Here is a 13,879-nt window from a genome sequence, read left to right as displayed (position 1 = left end):
TTGACTGCTAATAACCAAGCGTTTCAGATCGTGACACACTGTGATAAAATTTCAAGGCAACCTTTTTTCATTTGCATATTACTTTAAGTCTTTAACGCTTGTCATTTGAGAGATCGACATTTTAGCGCAGGGTGACAGCATCACGTTGCAGTCTTCGCAGCATGCCAAAGTATAGATCACTGTTGCCCTTCGTTTCTACAGCTTAAGTCGTTTCATGCATTTCGGTAATGTCTAAACTTAACACCAACCAATGGTTTTCATAAACTGCAGGATAAGTTGTGTTGGTTTATAGCCAAGTTTCTTGATAGCTACAATGCTACATGCCCATATTAAGCAAAGGAAGAACGCAATAAAAGCCTAAAAATAATTTGATCGAGTTTGTTAGGCTATTTATTTGTTATTATGACGTAAGTTCATCGCGGCACTCCAGTGGAAAACTGAACTGACAATCGAAAAGGCGCTGGTAAGACACTTATAGAGAGTATGCGGCTGTGTTTTTGACAAGATACTTTGGTATACTTCACAAATGAATAGTTGACTAGACATCAGAGAACTGTGTTCTGAAAGCTAGTGCAAACCGCTACTACCTTAGCGAACTCGCAGCATCAGGCTAAAACATGTCGTTTATATCTATATTGCGATTTGCGAAGTAAGCAACGGTCATGCTGCTAAAAGCGAAACTCAATCTATTGAATGCTTTGATCAGTGCCGGTCTTGGGGTATTTCGGGCCCTGTGCGGAATATGCTTTGCGGGCCCCAATGACCATGATCCAATTCAATAGCGTAGCTAGGTATTTTGAAAGGGGAGGGGGTGGTTTGACGGTCGGCGGGCGTTGCCTGATGGTGTGTTCGCCAAAGGCGACACCCAGCGGCGGGGGGTCTGGGGAGACCTTCCCCAGAAATTTTTTAACAATTACTTTGAATTTGGGGCATTCTGAGAGCATGTTCAACACAAGTTTGGGTATGAATATTACTGTAAAATGGTGCTGTCCGCTGTCAACAAAATCGAATTTCAACCTATTTCGTCCCCTGAAAAGATCGAGAGAAATTTTGAATTGTTTGCGGCAACTCCGATCAGCGACTTTGGCTCTGTTGTTTTTTCTCTCGATCTTTTCAGGGTACGAAATGTTTAGGGTACGAAATAGGTTGTGTCTCTATGTTTTCTTGTTGCTAATTCTTTTGTTGAATTTTTCCATTGGAAATGACAAAAATTACTGCATTTTCGGAGTAAATTTCGGGCGCTGTGCGATCGCACGGTTTGCACACCCCAAAGACCGGCACTGCTTTGATACAGTTGAAAGTAGACACAAAGATTAGCTTAGCTACTTGTCGTTTCCGTCCAAGAGTAGGCCTAAGTAATAATCTAAATCTTAACCACAGGTCACTAGCCTGGATACGATAAAAATTCAATACATGCCTTAAATTAAAACTAGGCACTGAAAGCTGACCATCATGAGATGTATATTGTTTTACGTCAAGGCAAATCAGCTACAGCCTACAGTAATATCATTTCCATTTTTTAAATAAAAATAAAGTTTTGTTACCTATGCTCTCAGCAACCGATGCCAGTAAAATATGTGGCGTTTGGTCCTTGGTCATAAGCCACCGCTTCAATGTTGTAACAAGGGTGGCTGATCTGGGGCAGAAAATTCATTTTTATAGAAGTTTTCTGAGTCTTTTCAAACTTGTTTGCTTTCAAGAAATTTAGTGAATTTTTAAAGCTTTAAAGTAAGTCGTGACAGGACAGTTGATGTCATACGTTAGTAGTTGAATTTTTATAATACCCTTGGTTATATTGTACCAATAGAGAGAGCATAACTGCCCCATTGGGTCTCGCACTTCTTCCACAGTGTTTGTCGTCAGAGCGTCCGTTTTAGCCACATCAAAATAAGGATAACGTGTTTTAGCTTGACTTTGTGATTAGTTGACAGTGATAGGCCCGACGGCCGACAAGTGCAACGAGTGACATTGATAGCAAGACAAAATTACTACCGGTAGCGATGATTTACGCTTCTTCTTTTTTTCTACATTAACGTGTATTTGAACTTAGAAATAATGCTACTTAGATAGGAAAGCTTGAATGGAAGAAGTTGTAGTATACTAACGATACTGTGACAGCAATTGTATAATAAAATTCTTATTGCTTGATTGCTTCCATCTTTAGTTTGATGTTCAATAATAATTACTGATAGCATCGTGGGTCGTGGGAGCATACTCAGAGACGAGTAGTCTTTGCGACAAAGTGATAAAGTGATTTCTCCATTTCTTCAGAAAGCTTCAGTTTATGCTAATTTGTTGTGTGTACTGTGGTAGATGTTATCTTATTACAAAGACTTTTCTGTCAGTTGTTTTGTGGTGTCCAGGCAAACGGTCGGTGGATGAAGACTGAGATTAAGTAGCCTAAATGGGAAGGTTAGAAAGCCAGTTTTTCAAGCATTTCTCTTAGAGTCTTGCCAATAGGCTACACAGCCGTGTTCTCATGCGTCGAATGGAAGCCGTTTCGAACGTACTGCATGTAATATCAGTGCTCACACCTTTCGGGCACACATCAGATCAATTTCTGCAATTCTAAGTTCATGAATAAATAAGAAATATGACTTCTTTTTGACAATAGGTAAACATTGATTGTTTGTGCAATGCATGGGTTTGCACAAAAGCAAAAAATGTAGAATGAAGAACATAAAAATTAAAGCCTAAAATTGTTACATCAACTGAAGTGTTATTTACATTTAAAACACCAAGTTGGCCTGAAATTTTTTTTTATTTGTTTTAGCCTGTTACTTATTCAAGCAAAAATAAACTAATGTGTCACTCTAAAAGCGACAGAAGGCTGCAAAATCCGGTGCTGCATATTATGTTTAATGTTGCTTAGCCTTTTTTTTAAACATTAGAGCTTCTTTTATATACAGTATATCGTAATGGATTATTATGCTCGACCATGTGTTCAGTTCATTCATGCCGTGGTCACGCAGTGGTAAGCTACAACTTCCGTGGCAATCAGTTTAGACAAGGTTCAACACCGGCAATGAAATCAATTGCATCATTTTGATGTACCTAACCAACCATATGACATGCAAGCGTCATTTGTTTGCGAATTTCCATGTGTTCCACTTGTCATCAATTTCGACCTCTCTGCGATTTTGAATAAGGTTGACTAAATTACAGGAAATGACGTGTTTATCACGGATGTGACGTAATTTTATCAGTAAAATGAAGAGAAAAGGGCTGATCCATGCATGTCGGCTACACGCATAACCTTCAGTGTGTTGCGAACCGCTGCAGCGTTCACAGGGGTCAATTGATTAATAAACTTATTGAAAGTGTATGTTTGTTTTAAAAGTTCAATTGGACTTTAAACGAAGTTTATGATTGCTTCTTATCTGCTCAAAATCACTATGCAGTAAAATAATTAATTTTTTTCTGCACTGAAGTCTTTTATCATTGCCTCGGTACTACAGAATTACTTTATTGCTTGGTATTTACCATAATCAGTCAGATGGTTAATCTACAGTAACTACGTCTTTAAAGCGCGTAAGACGTATGCAAATGAAATGTACCATCGAACAGGAACCAAAACGCGTCTATGTTAATGTTATGGTCTGCAGGTGTTTCATTAAAATATACGTCGAAACGGCCGAAACCTTAGTTAAAAAACAAAAGCCTTATCCGAAAAAACTCACGATCAAAGAGTAGTAAGAGTAAAAAGCAAAAAGCAATCATTTCTAAGATTTATAAAAGGGCATAATATGATAATGATAACAATAGAAAACGATGCAACAAGTACAAAAATTGAACTTATCCTTCGCTGTGCTGGTAGCCTGTTGTTATAAACAGAATGTGGATTAAATTACTTATCACAAGCTACTGTATCAGTTTTACAGTAAAAAGTTTTGATTAGTTCTTTTTTTAGTATTTTGTAACTTCTTGTTTACAAAAGAATAAACCAACATCATATAAAAACAACTTGATGTTGTAAAAGCTATTAAGGTTGCATATGTTTAGTGCTGTGCGGTCTATTAATGGACATTAAATTCTTTTGGTGACAGGTAATGTCTAAGCCATGAAGCTATAACTTCCGTAGCAAGCCGTTACGACATGATGACATGATCTAACACCAGCAATGAAATCGATTACATCATGTTGCTGAAGCTGACGCGGTGTCTGCAGCTAATGGCTAAGTCGCACTTCCTTGGCTAAACGGCTGTTCCACTTGGGGACAGATCTCTTCCAAACTTTAAACGGATGTTTAAAAGAGTTATTAAATTGAGATTACAAGTTTCGAAGAGAAGAGGTATTGAAGTTTATAAAAGAAAGCTACAGACTTACAGTATATAGAAGATTGATAAAACACTCATTAAGGACTACCACAAGTTTAAAAGAATTTTTCAGATGCTTCAAACAAGACTCACATTTAGAATTTTTTTTTTGAAAGTCAGCGGTTGCCGTTCAACGTAGGTCTACTACTAGGTACTTTTTCAAATCATTGCAGCATTTATGTTACCATAAAGAGTTAAGTGCTGAGTTTTATTCCGTATCTTTATAAATAATTGGAAGTGCCTAGCCTTAAAAGTTAAGCTCAAAATTCTGCTGTGGCCTACTAGACTACAACAGTATATGAGGATGTAGCTACAATTTCTTTTTGTTGTTGTTGGTTTTATTCTTGGTGTTTCAAAGATGTTCCGATGCCATCAGCAACGTAAAGGGTAAATATATTGTGACCAAACGTCTGTTGCAACGATAGCTATTATGTTTATCTCCGTTTTAGTGAATAAACAAGTGGTTTCAAGTAATACAAATTGGAATGTGTTTTACAGTTGAAGAACCACCTATTCAATAATATCAATGACTAACACAGTTCAGCTTTTGTAGATTGCGTATCAACGCAAAAGATTATTTAGTTGCTTGTACGTTTTGTGCCCGCAGCCCAGTCAAAAAGATGTCATTATTATACCAACAAAAAATAAAACAGATAAAGTTAGGCGACAAAGGCAATTTTTAAATGAAATATTTTTAACTACCGTACTCAAAAAGGCCCCGTTGTGGAAAACTAGATCTTTTGTAGGGCTATTTCTCTACAGACTAGGCCTACCGTATTTCACAGCTGTATTTCTGTGATAGAGTTCTTACGGGACTTTTTTTAATGATTTTGACGAGCTAAAACTGTTTCATATTGAAAAGGAACTTTAAAAGTTTAAACTTTCTGAAAAGTTAATGTATAAAGCAGATGTTAGCAAATAATATCTAGTCAAGCTATTATTTTGGTAAAGTTGCAAGTCCTTGTGTTTTCAATATGATTTCATGTTTTATTAAATACTGCTAAAGGTCAATATAGTGTAATCAGAAATTATTTGGGACTAGTTCGATTGATTAATGAGATATTGATAATAGATAATTGAAATGAGATAATGCATATTGCTACATCGCATTTGTTGAGAAGACAACTTGTTTTGGAAAGCAATGTATTGGAAGCTTTCTAAAAAATGTAAACACCGAAAAAATAGTCACTGTACGCCATTGCTGTAGCCTACAGTTGGTACCATAAACACTGCAACCTGCAATCTTACTCAACGATTGAATCGTGCAGCGACACTTGATTGACTATGAAACGTATGTCTGCCACAAACTCTTTGGCATGCAAGCACAAACTCGCAGGCGTCATACGCGAATGAAACTTTTCGTAGAAACACTTAACCTACTGCATATTGCACAATCGGCCCATGAGACTTTTGTTAGAGATTACATATTGATAACATTTGCATGAATGGTTGTTACAAGCAGAAAACGATAAGACCAGTGACAGTTATAACTTAACCTGATTGTAAGCTACATCAGACTTTGAATGTTCAAAAGTTGAGATGTTATCAGGGTTAGTTATTTACAATGTTACTGTAACTGCAATCAATATCCATCCGGTAGATTAGAGTCGAATTAGAAGATGTTTAATTGTTTTTATAGCTTTAATAACGTAATGAGCACCAACAAAATACGCATTTTTATTTTCAGAACGTACAATAAAGGTAATATTTAAGAATACTACCGTTTACTGTCCTGTAAGCGTAGAAAACTTTTTTTCTCAACATTGAGTTTTCTCCGCTTACAGGACAGTAAACGGTAGTTTTCTTAAATATTACTGGTAATTTCCTTGGGTTTGTCTGAATTTTACAATAAATGTGAAATTTAAAAAATTATGATGCAAAACAAGTGGTGGCAAAACGAAAAAGTCAAAACACATTCAGTATTGGTAACAGATCTAAAAGCGGTGGGTTTTACGTGGGATAAAATTCAGCTTACAACGTTCAAATCAAAAGACTGACACATCAGGACATTACGTAAGAGCTGAAAGAGTTGAAATCAAACAAAACCCACTGAAACAGCAGTTAAACCAAAGAGACAGTTTCAACTGTACCTGGCATGACGCCTGGCGATAGAGAAATAGTGGTAACGGACTAACGGTAGCCTAGTACAGACTATAATTTTGAATGTAGTAGGCCTATAAGTTTCGCTGGAGTATATTACAGTTTTTAGACGACACAATGAGATGACATTACAGCTACTGCTAAAATAATAAATCCGACCTTATCCTAAATAGGGAAGACCACACGGTTCAAACAATTCAAGGTGTTTTGTTAAAAGCAAGCTTGTAAGAACATGTCAAATAAACAAAAATTTGTCAAAAATTCATCGAATAGATATGAGTACATGACCCTTCTAATGTGGCTGGAAAAGCTGAATTATACATTCCGCTTAGGAAGTGGCGTAGCCCTTTTCTCTCATTATCACCGAAACAGCTGTTTGCCAATGAATGATATGAAACAATAAAATACATGACAGTGTTAAACTTCGGAAAATTATTAGTATTGAAATGTGCAAAAGGAAAAAGCTAAACTTTTTGGGCATGTGACTGATTATTATCCTTTGCAAGTGGTAGTGTGAATACACTGCGAAAGCAGTTCATTGGCACTTTCTGGAGTAAACCGCTGAAAGTTGTTTTGGATTTTTTAATCTTTTATTAATAAACATTTAGAATATCCCTGCTTTTAGTGGATGTTCAAAATCTTTAAAAACTTCCAGTTGACCTAAGAAAGCAAACTTTAGCCCTTCTTTACACACTACAATTGCTGATCTCGAGGTTAAACGATTTTGCCATAGTTACTTTCTGCTTTGTGTAGTAGCGCTAGCGGATCTAAAAAAAATGTTGGAGGTCCAACAGATTGAAAATTTATAAAAGAAAATAAACAATGTGAAAGTTGTGGCCTAAAACGCAACAACTTTAGTTGGTGCCCTGGGGGGCTTGGAATCCTACAATTGCGGGGCTAGGGACTTGGATTTGTGTCTTTCATGAAAACAATTTTTTGTTGTGATATCGCATACACCGCAGTAGTTTGGCAGTGTTTTGTGAGTTACACTTTCATAACCAATCAACCAAAGTTAGCAATTTGTAATGCACTCGTTAAACTCATTGAACTGTCTTTGTTTTAAAAAGTTAATGTTTCTTGCTTTTGCGTCAAAGAAAATCCATCAACTGTAGTCTGCTTCCGCAACCCTGGGTTGACCCACGCAAGCAAATCATTCGGTTTTTACATGGTTTCAACGTCTGCAGACTTTGAATCAATGTAATAAACGAAGGATTGATGGCTGGGCAACGTGTAACATTTCAACTTATCCTATTCAAACGGAATTGTATTTTTATTTTTTTTCAACGTTGATAGATGCTGAAAAGAGGAAAAAGGCAACTTTGCTAATTGGGATCTTTATGAAATGGAAATAGCACAGACATAATAAATGACATATAAGACATCATGAGTAAACATTTGCATTTCTTTGACATTTCAAAAGGGCGAGAGAACACTGAAATTAACGTTACTTTCCGATAAGACGTTAGTCAAAAGTTAAAGTAAAGCAAACAAAATTTAGCTACAGCACTTGCAATACTACACTACAATGCTGTTCATAAATTTACTAAAGTAGTTTAATCAAAACATCTATAAACTTCATGAAACCCTATTTCTAGCAAGCTCATCAACGCATCGTTTTGGAAAGTTTGAAAATATCAATCCAGCGCTGTTTTGCCATTCTAAAAGTTTTCCTTGTCAATGTCAAGAGCTTTTTAATAACAAAAGTGTTGTCAGAATGTAGCGAAAGTGAATTGGTTACCTGTAACATCTCGACCTTGTAATACAATAAGCCTATACTGTATTAAGGAGTTTACAGTGTAGATGAAATTGTCTCGGGTCAGGTTGGCTATCAGCTTGTGTCTGACAACCAAGTGGGCAGCGGTTAAGATTCACTGAGATATGCTTGCTAGCAGAGAAACTACAAATTTGGCAGAGCACCAGAGCTTCAAAACAGTAAAAATTCCAACCAAAATAACAACAAAGAAGTTGAGATACGAAAATGAAAATAGTATTGGAAGGAGTTAGAAATATTTGACAAATTTTAACATGCTTTGGACGCGTTTTGCGTATTTTGTGGCCCAATACATCGTCGTTTCGTTTATGATTCTCACATTATATTTGACCAAAATCATTTAATTGAAAAAATAGATTTATGTAGAAGTTAGAATGACAAGGTTTCGTCTAAAAGTAAAGTTAAGTTTCAAATATTTATTTTTCATGAACTTAAAAAATTTAACGATAAACTATTTTCTGTTTCATGCTGATTAAATATAAAAACATTCCCTTTTTATTTGAAACTTTCTAATTATATATTCATATTGACGTCAGCTGTTCACGCCGCATGATTCAGCATTAAAAATAGTTTGGCATGTTGACAAATGTTTGTCGTCTTAGCTATTCAACCACGTTTGCAGAAGTTGGAAGTTATCATTTTTAAGAATGCTTTTATTGCGACCAAATGTCGAATCATTACATCAAGCAAACAAATTAGAATTTCAGGACTAACTTACTTTCAAAAGAATTTTACATATCGTGGCTGAACTTAACAGGATCACGAAATCTTTGATCAATTCAAGCAAAGATTTTAAGGTTAGGAAAACAAGAGAATTGGTTAAGGTTGCTAGGCTATAAAAGTAAAAGAGGTAGTTTTAAAGAAATAGGTAGTTATAGATTGCCTTTTGATGCACAACAAGGTTGAAAAAGTGTAGGAAGTTATTTTGAGTTTTATAAATAAGAGAGAAAAAGGGTCTTTGGGCAATCGGAGTAACTAAGACCTACTGATATTTGCTACAACTAGGGTAGGCCTATACAAAGTCGACAAAGTATCCTCTTTCTGTCATGTTAAAATTTTATGGAAGTCACAAAGTAGCCTATCTTAAATTTTACATTGATTTGGGCAAAATAGGCTACTTCAAACGTAGACTATAAAGTTAGAAAGAGTCGTGACATCAGTTAATCGCTATGTCAAAAGTTTCTTCCTCAACAGATGTTAATTTATATTTCCCTGGCAATTATATTTTTAGTTAGCCATCGGGTTGATTGTTCTTAATGGTTAGCCTAATGTTTTTTCACTTTAGCCTATTATTGTTTTATCATTATTGTTATTCAGTTCCGTTTGTGTGTATTTCTGACCATCAAAGTGGAAGCAATACCTGCTAAACATGACAGACAGAAGTCTAGAAAAATAAATGCATTATGCAACTACGAAGCACGTTCTGAGTCAATTCCACAGAAGCCTTTCACAAAAACTAAATTTAAAAATGAAAGGCCAGTTCGTCACTTCATCTAAGTTGTCATGGAGTATCAGTAGGCCTACGGAGTATAAAAGACATTTGGTTTCCAATCATGTAGTTCAATGCTCAGCTAAACTGGTGGTTGAAAAACACCGATTACCCCTACGCAGAAAAAAAATGACAAATTTTAAATAGAAAACGGGCATGAGAATGAAATACATTGGAGCAGTGTCCTACTGTTCATTAGGGTTGTAGAGTTTTAACAACAAAATCTATTTCCATCCTTTCATACTCCGACACGTAGTAGGCCTAAGTTAGTCTAGACGAGGGCCGGTTGCACTCACATAACGTTTCCTTTAAGACCCATTCTAAATCACACCAGTCATGACCTACTAGAACACGGCCAAATATGTTGCTATTTGAGGAAATTTCTAAGAGTCTGAATTGTTACAATCATAGCGATGACAAACCTGTCATCTTCCCATTTTCAGAAGTAAGTAAAATAAGCAATATTTGCACCTAGACATATTTTTGGCTTGTTTAACTGGAGATTAGGTATGTGCATTGAGCACAGTTTACACAATAATAATGTAATATATAAGACTTTCCACATGGAGATAGTATCGTTTGGTGTGTCGCTTTTGGTGCAATTGCATGTTCTATTATAAATATCAAGGATTTTGTGTGGATTCTATGTTGTAAGCTGTTCATTGGATGTGTTAATTTAAATTTTAGTTTGTTTTGTTTTTCTGCAAGTTTAATTTTGCAAGTAAAATATGGCTGTTGGCGAAAGATCTTGTACAAAAAACCTAATGACTGTATGATAAGACTACCTCCAGGATGCAGTTGAAAAGTCTTACATATATTTTACATTATTATTGCATAAATTGTGCTTAACATATATACTTAATCTCCAGCAAAACAAGCCAAAAATATGTCTAGATAGAAATATTGCTTATTTTACATACTTCTGTAAGTGGAAAAATGTCAGGTTTGTCATGGCTATGATTGTAACAATTAAGACTCTTGGAATTTTTTCCAAATAGCAACATATTTGGTCGTGTTCTAGTAGGCCGTGCACCAGTCATGCGAAGTTGTATAGAAGGAGAGTTTATAAAAACGTCTCACAAAAAATAGCACATCTTAGACTCATTTTACTAACCGAATACAACATTGTAGGATATTCCCAGTGTGAATGAAACATGCACTGTTTTCGTTCTCGTTTTTGTCTGTTCAATTTTGCCATGAGTAAAAGTAGAATCGTTGAAACAGCTTTAATCTTGGAAACAGATTTAAAAACCAATCGTTTTTTTAAAACAAGAATTCATTTTGTAGGCTACTGCAATGTTAGCATCGCAAATGAGGTGAAACGGGAAGGCGATCTCCCGAAGACTCATTGCAACCTTGGTTTCTAGTGAGATGTTTAGCCTACGCATAATTGCGTCATGCGTCCACGTGACATTCATAAGCAGATCAAAGAAGTCACAAAAGCTCTGCAAAATCGGAAGCAGTTTTATGTCAGGAAAAGGTTATCAGCATCAAAACGAGACCAGACTTACCAGTTTGCAAACGATTTTAGCCGATACAGATGTTACAAAGCGTTGAAGCAAGTTTTAATTAGGTTGTAAAACAAGGTTTCTTTAAAAGTTAATTGGTATGTGTTGTGAAACAGCATTAGGCGTAGAGAATGAGCTGTTTATCAGCTCAAAAAATCAATTGTTCAAAGTTTTTTTTTTTGGTGTTAAGTGATTGTGCTTCCAGTAAGTGGCTACGAGTAGGCTTACAGGAGTTACAGGTAACGTTTAGTTTGCATTCTGAAGCTTAAGGTTCGTTCTCTCTACTCTTTTGTTTTAATAATGGTGCAACTGCAGGTTTGAAAGTCTGCCAGGCTAGTCATTGCACGCTTCTCCTATCCTGATCTCTTGAAGACTGAATTGACTTGTGAATCACTAAATGACATGGTGACAAGACAGTGTTGTTTTTGTGCAAAACCATGTTTACTACAATCATCAGACAGTGTCTTACGCAGACTTGAAAAGCAGCAATATGTATGAACTAGCGACGACCCGAATAGCTGCACGAAAGTATTTTTCTTTTGCATGTGTTTGTGAGTTCAGGGAGAGAGTGATAGAGCACTGAGCTTTTAATGCGCTGCATAATAGTAGACTTACATCTTTTAACTAATTCATTATGCTTTGCAAAAGCTGCCATATTACGCACCGTAATTTGAGGCTGCATGCGTGAAACCGTGAAACACCAACATTGAAGCCTAATCACTCTTTAGTAGTAGACAGCCATTCATATGGGCAAATGACTGATCGTACACATCACTTGATCGGATCAGCTGTCCAGTGATTTCATGTCTGTAGGCTACACGTATGAGTGAAGAGAAATTATGTGTATTTACTTTAGAATACCATCACAACTGATTTCAACTTAATATCAAAGTGGGCACCAAAAATAAGGGTCCAGTGAACGCATAGTTTCTGAACTTGCAAATGACTAGAAAGGTGGCAATGGGGAGGTTTAACAATATGCATTTTTTGGATAATGGGCAAAATTTGCAATGTCACATACCAAAAATTGCCTAATTTTAAGTTTTCATGTCAGATTAAAGCAGTGGTTCTTAAACTGGGGGGCGTGTGAGGCTCACAATGGAGGCGCAAGACATTGAAAAACTCTGCATAAATTATGACTAAACTTGTCTTCATAACTACGCTGGACAGTTGATTGTTAAAGATGAAACTTTGTGTTACAACAGTACCAGTGTTTACTGTTTATAGAGCCTGTTGTTACATCTCGCATTCTTTGTGATGTTTTAGAGTATTTAGACGTTGTTAATTGTTTCTGCGACACCTTAACTATCGTAACACAACGCTTTTCTGGCACAGCAGCCTCGAGCTCTAATTGTAATAATAATGGCAACGACTGACCAACAAGTGACAGAGGCTAGAAGTGCAGCAGTATTCCGAACTCTACAACTGTAGCCTACCGTGCGTAAACTTTTTTTTAACCTTGATTTAATTAGGTTTATCTTTAATTAATCGACTCTATTGACATAAAATGAGTGAAAAAAAGAGAAAGTATGACGAAGATTATCTGAATTTTGACTTTATAGATGCCATAGTTAATAAGTAAATGACCAAGTTGTACCACAATGCGTCATATGTATTCAAAATCTGAGCAACCACGCTTTGAGACCAATTCCTTCGCAGCGTCATCTTGAAAAAAAAAACACGTTGACCATCAAAATAAACCTTTACCTTTTTTCCAATGCAAGAAAGACTCTTTGAAAAAAATCAAGATTGCAAGTAGCAAGTGCTTCCTGCAATTGTCGTCGGCGGAAGTTGTAGAAGCATCTTTCGGAATTGTTCACATGATAGCTCGGGAGAAGAAACCTCACAGACAATTTACAAGAGGAATTCTTGGAGCTAACACAAAATTATACTGAAAGGAAAGACTTTGAAGCAATGCCACTAACTGAGTTCTGGGTGAAACATGTACAGACATTTACAAGAGTGTGGATGCTGTGGCTATACGCACACTTCTTTCATTTTCATACACTTACTTGTGCGGAAATGTTTTTTTTCTATTCTCATGAACATAGACAAAATCTGGACACAAACTTGACGGTGAAGACGATCTGAGATGTGCATTTTCCGCTACTAATCTTCGAATTAAGTATTATTTAGTATCCAAAAAACAGTTACATCCTTCGCATTAATGCAACTTACCTGGAAACGAATTGCTGTTCTGCTTAATGTTTTTTGATTTCGAAACAAGGTGGGGCGCGAATTTTGTTAAAACTGTAAAAGGGAGGCGTGTCTCAAAAAGTTTAAAAACCACTGGATTAAAGAGTTGTGCTTCTGCCTCCCCGCTGTCAAATGGCACGCTACGCAACTCAATATAAAACGACGTAAGTTGTTTGAAAATACAAAGAAAGAAATGATCCAGTTATTAGTGTTTACTTGCATAGGAAATTAATTTATTGCTTCGTCATCTTCGCCATGTCTGTTGCACGCTTGATTATGCTCAACTTAGTAGGAATGAAACACACTACAAACTAATGTCAGGTCCGCATTTTCTTGTGTTTAAATTTTTGAATTAAACATAGACTTAGTTTAGCCTTTAATTCAACCTTTATGTTTCCTTCCAACTTTAAAAGTTTTAACCACAGAGGCTTCTACATAATCTACAATTTACATACGTACAGAAATGCCTATTTTTTGCTTTACATCTCACGATTATACA

The sequence above is a fragment of the Aplidium turbinatum genome, chromosome 4 (assembly GCF_918807975.1).
Source record: "Aplidium turbinatum chromosome 4, kaAplTurb1.1, whole genome shotgun sequence".
NCBI classification, from domain to species: Eukaryota; Metazoa; Chordata; class Ascidiacea; order Aplousobranchia; family Polyclinidae; genus Aplidium; species Aplidium turbinatum.
Note: the sequence above shows the minus strand (reverse complement) of the source record.